The sequence below is a fragment of the Prorops nasuta genome, unplaced genomic scaffold (genome assembly GCF_024137725.1).
Source record: "Prorops nasuta isolate Cenicafe-Biocafe unplaced genomic scaffold, Cenicafe_Pnas_1.2 PNAS00022, whole genome shotgun sequence".
In the NCBI taxonomy this organism is placed as follows: Eukaryota; Metazoa; Arthropoda; class Insecta; order Hymenoptera; family Bethylidae; genus Prorops; species Prorops nasuta.
In genome coordinates, this window is record NW_027116819.1 from 435,969 (window position 1) to 441,968 (window position 6,000).

At 29.9% G+C, this 6,000-nt stretch overlaps 1 long non-coding RNA gene across 1 annotated transcript; it reads right to left on the reverse strand.

Annotated features, from left to right (window-relative positions):
- Positions 1-2,837: 2,837 nt before the first annotated feature.
- Positions 2,838-4,204, reverse strand: LOC136781264 (uncharacterized). The gene is made up of 4 exons (XR_010823890.1): positions 4,018-4,204; positions 3,565-3,773; positions 3,433-3,501; positions 2,838-3,370 (listed from the first exon to the last, which is right to left on the reverse strand). It is a non-coding gene; the product is annotated as an uncharacterized lncRNA (long non-coding RNA).
- Positions 4,205-6,000: the final 1,796 nt, after the last annotated feature.

The window sequence follows — 6,000 nt, forward strand, 5'->3', positions numbered from 1 at the left end:
GCAATGGTATAGATCCTCACGAAACGAGGCGCTTTTTAAAAACTTTCTATCTTTATCGTGATTATGATTTTTAATGGGATAAAATTGATTTCGTACTAATTTCCCGCTTCCGCGGCATTCACGCAATTTGCATTTCAGGTAACTACCAAAAGAAAAATTATATTAAATATTTGCTTTCATTATTCTTAAAAACATAAGTATATACTTACGTTACTTCATTTCCAGCTTTGTCTATTTTCTTCACGTTTTTGTAATAACAAAAACCATCGTCATATATAATTTTTGTCGTTTTATAATGGTTCATTTTGGTAAAGATGAGAAATTGCGCTGATTATTCTAATAAGTTGACACATATTATGACAATTGCAAGTTTCGCACATATCATTTGTTTATAAGCGCATTGGAAATTGTCATAATATGTGTCAACTTATTAGAATAATCAGCGCAATTTCTCATCTTTACCAAAATGAACCATTATAAAACGACAAAAATTATATATGACGATGGTTTTTGTTATTACAAAAACGTGAAGAAAATAGACAAAGCTGGAAATGAAGTAACGTAAGTATATACTTATGTTTTTAAGAATAATGAAAGCAAATATTTAATATAATTTTTCTTTTGGTAGTTACCTGAAATGCAAATTGCGTGAATGCCGCGGAAGCGGGAAATTAGTACGAAATCAATTTTATCCCATTAAAAATCATAATCACGATAAAGATAGAAAGTTTTTAAAAAGCGCCTCGTTTCGTGAGGATCTATACCATTGCGTGAAAACTGTCCCTATTTCGCTTAAAGAGGCTTATGACTATAAATCTAAAGAGTAAGCTGACAATATAAACTATAAAATATAATTGTAACACTACGTACATTCAAATTTTTTTTCAATGGTTCATTTTTTCCTCAATTAATTGAAATATAGACATATCGAAGCATCCAAATTTCTAAGTTTGAAATATTTAAGAAGTACTCTAAAACGGAAAAGACATCAAACTTGTCCTTTTAATCCAAAGAAACTGAGTGATATAGGTCTCATTCAGATGAATGAAATATGGATGCAAGCCTTACAATTTAATATTGATAAAGAAAATCACTACATCGCAATTGATGTTGTACAATTAGACGCATCTTGTCAAGTAATTTTATATGACGTTAAATTGATAAGAATGTTTGTGAAAAGTGATGAATATAGCATTGATGGAACATTTTATTCAATGCCCAAATTAATTGGAATTTCTCAATTGGTGACAATTATGGGTAGAATAAATAATAAAGTAATGTTATATTTTTGTATGCAATACCGACCCTTTTTCAACTTTATAATTCAATTCAATTAATTAATGAATTTTAAATATTTAAGTTTCTACCGTGTATATGGGTTTTAATGAGCGGAAGAACTGAAATCGAATATATTCGGTTATTTAGGTATTTAAAGGATTCTGTTCTTAAAGATTTAAACGTTTCCAAGATAATTTCTGATTACGAATTTGCACTCCAAAATGCAATAAAAACTGTTTTTCCACACTGTACATTAATGGGATGTTATTTTCATTATGTGTATGTAAGTATAACTTTTATGTGTTAAACCTAAGCAACCGGAACTAATATTTTTGCTTTCAGAATGTTAGGAAATACGCAAAGAAATTAAAAATCTACAGTATTTTAAAAGGGAAATCAGTAAAAGTTCACATAAAGGGAATTTTTCTATTAAGGAAATTGTTTAATTTACCACTGCTGCCTTCATCCTACATTAAAACTGGATTTGAAATCATAAAAAATAACATTAACGCCAGTAATGATTTAAAAGAAATCGTTCAATTTATAAAGCTAATAAGATATATTGAGGATTTCTGGATGAAAAAAGTCGATGCCAATGTACTTAGCGTTTTTCAATGTGAACGGCGAACGAACAACAATCAAGAACGCTATCATAAGTCTTTAAACGAGATGATGAGACATAGGCCAACACTTTATAAATTTATATGTAAGTAATCTTTTCATCTATTATTAAACACAAAGTTAAAATATTTTTAAATCTGCAGTGAAATTAAAAGACTTGATCATCAAAACGGTTATACAAATAAGCCAACTAAATAATGGTTTGGTTATTACTACCACCAACAGACGGAAGTGTACAACAAATTTTGATTTATGGTTAAAGGAAAGCTGGGAAAAATTAAATAGATTACAAACAATGAGCGATGAGTCAAAAATTAGACAAATTGACGAGTTTTTATCTACATCAGTATATCAGAACAAACTTTTAATGAAAAAAATTAGAGATATTTTAATCAAGGATTCATTCAATCTGAAATAAAATTTTAATTAGCATGAAAATAATTCCATTTATAAATATAGTAAAGAAGTTTTTCGTCAGGCTATTCAATATAGTTATTTTTAACTTTGATTTACTCCATTGTAACATAAGTTTCAATTGCATTTATATAAATTCTACTAGCTCCTGCAAAGAGTTATAAAGATTCTCCTTCTAAAAAAATAAATTAATACTTTATGTACATACAATCTACTGATGTATTTATTTTCCAATTGTTTCATTACGCTTATACATAATCTTTTATTCAATATTTTCCATTCATACTTGCATCTACAACTGTTTCTTTCTATATTATTGTATCTACTATACTAATTACATGTATGATTTTTCTATCCATCAATTCTTTCCTCTTCTCTTAATAGTTTCCTCACTTTTATTTTTAAGTCTAATCCTCCCTTCTAACAACATTTTTGCCAAGAGCTCTCTCAATTTTCATTCCTGCTTTCCCTGCACACAGCATCAACTTTCTTATATTTCGTTCACTATGTAGCCTACACCTTACAACCGTTTGTCATTCTATTTATTTCGTTCTATTTTCAATACAGTAATGTATCCTTAATTTCATATTCCACCCGTTGCTTCGTCAATCTACATCTAATCCTTCTTCCCTTCTGATCCATCCTTTTCTATTCCATTCCATCATTCTTGTACTTCTTCGTGTTGCAACATGTAAACTATAAAGCTCTATATAATATCCCCCTCCCCCTCCCTGTATCTAGCTATCTCTTATTTGCTCTTCTCATTTCTTCCTATTACATTTTTTAATATTTTCCTTTAATCTGTCGATCTCTTTTTCTCTTCAACTCCAGATACATTTTTCCTTAAAAATATTATAATCTCCCTTTTGTCAGTGTTCATTTCTAACTATTTTCTTTTTTATATATATCTCTTCTAAGGTATAAGATATAAAATAAATTTTGTTGTTTCTTATCCTTACATCTTTTTGATTCTTCCCTTTCATTTTAATACCTTATTTCTTGATGAGCTGTATCAATATATTGAATAGTTTACACAAACTAGATTTAAGATATAAACCTATAAAAAAAGAAGTATTGACAAAAATGGAGGTTTCATTTCTGTATAGAATCATTACATACCGGTATCTTTTGTGAATCACGTTTAATATTTTCAAACTTATCAGCTTTAACCTTGTGCGCTCATAGTATCTAAAATAAGAGAATTAAAAAAGAAATAATAAGAATAATACTTTTCTAACTACAATAACTTACCGCTACTCAAATACTGGGTACTGCGAAGGGAATAATTAATTGATTATAGCAAATAGGAATAAATTCACGCAGTTTCTCCACTACTATGTCCTTTGTTGTAGAATCTGTATTCTCCAATTATACCATAACTTTAACATAGGTTTGCTGCGTACAGCTTTGCTCCATAAAATATGATAGACAATATATTTACAGCAATTCCATCCTCAATTCTATAAAAAATAAATAAAATTTATAGTAGAGAGAAAACCTCTGCAACACTTTTGAAATACGTATGAAAACTCTCATATTTCACCCTACATCAACAAAATATTTAGTTATCATATGTATAATGTATCCCTAGACCACTGAATAGCACTTCCCTACTGACATTGTTAGAGTAATGTGTCTCAAAATTATATCTTAAAGTTAACATTTTTATAAAAAGCTAATTTATGAATGTATCCATTTTCATACCACTAATGTTAAGCCATCTGAATAATTGCTCAACATATGTATTCTTTTTTTAAAGTTTTAACTTTGTATATTTTTCAACTTCGATCATGGCTCTATAAAATGTTGGTGGATTATCCCATTAAGCAAACTATGGTACATCAGTTAATGATTTGTGCTTAGCCGCTCTGTATATACTGATGCTCTGCTGGAGGGAACAGGAGCAACAACAATTATCTTCTATATCCGCTGTAAATTATTTAGAAGTGAAGGTATTTATACTGTATGACTATAATTGAAAACAAGGTTACCTGTCCTTTTATCCTTGTACGATAAGCTAAAGTGCTTCTTTATATAATCTCAATAAAAGAGTCAGACCCATAATATGTGAATAAAAACCAATTATTCCATGCGCTTTATCTTTAAAAAGTAAAATTAAGGCAAAGTAAACATTCTTTATTTAGAGTAAACTTTTATTTTATTTTTATGTGAATTGAGTTACTCATCTGAAATTGTGTTTTTCCTATAATTCTCCTCTTAATTTGAATAAATGAACATTCCATAAATATTTATAAATATTATTATCGTCTTCAAAATCTTCGAATTTTGACAGTTCATGATATTCTTTTCGCTACACTGTACCCACCGGAAACACATGACTGATCTTTAAGCCCTATATTTTCTGCAATTCATTTGACAACATAGATTGTGTTCACCTCATGGAAAGTGTTACCGTCGACGCCATCTTGTCACTAGAGAAAAGTAGGACAATTGACCCACTACCAAAATTGATTCATGTCCATCTCAACTCCTCTATACTATCTTATAGCAAAAATTTAAAGACAACAGCAGACGAAACGCGACATCGACAAATATGAAGATGACGTTTTGGACTTAGTAAAAGCATTATCCAAAAAGCATATTATTTATGTTGAAAACGTAGGGATGTCGAAAAATGGAATGGAAAATAATGCAAATAAGGTGCATATATATAATATTATTTATCAAGTATAAAAGGGAAGAGATCGGATGTAATTTTCAGCCTATAAAGAGAAAAAAGCATTAGATAAGTATCGGGAGCAGTAAATCAAAAGAAAGATTAAAGAATATTTTGCTTTGTTAAATTAATCTTTCTTCTGACTTACTGCTCCCGATACTTATCTGATGCTTTTTCCTCTTTATAGGCTGATAATTTCATCCGATATCTTCCCTTTTATACTTGATAAATAATATTATATATATGCACCATATTTGCATTATTTTCCATTCCATTTTTCGACATCCCTACATTTCCAACATAAATAATATGCTTTTTGGATAATGCTTTTACTAAGTCCAAAACGACATCTTCATATTTGTCGATGTCGCGTTTCGTCTGCTGTTGTCTTTAAATTTTTGCTATAAGATAGTATAGAGGAGTTGAGATGGACATGAATCAATTTTGCGAGAAGTATTTTTGCTATAAGATAGTATAGGGAAGCAGAAACTATACCTGTATATACCATTGGTGTGCATACTATCAGCGCAAACTATCGGTCAATTTTCGCAGTTTTTCAGTGTAATTTATTTATACGTATACAGTTATACATTGACACTTCGCTATCATTGTGTTGGTGTGCACTGTGCACGGTCTCTATACTAGGCGAGTTCGGAAATTGGCTCTACTCACTTGGTCGAAGCTTTCCCTAGAATTCCCTATTAGCTCGGTCTAGTAATTCTGTGTTCGGACCAACTAGGACCAAGCGAATAGAGGTGAGTGATCTTACTCTTTTTTATCATACCCCTTCCAAAAGCCTGTCCCCTTTACTGAATTTTGACAAAGTGGGATTTTGAAATACAAGAACAGGGACCATTTAAATTTTTGAATATTAATAACGTTTCTAATTTATTTATAAGTTAATCATCTTATTACGATTCTCTAAAGATTGGTAAAATATCAGTGGTATCAGTCAAGGAAATGGATTATAGCCTGCACATTTGCCCTGTTAGGCAATTTGCATTAGGATT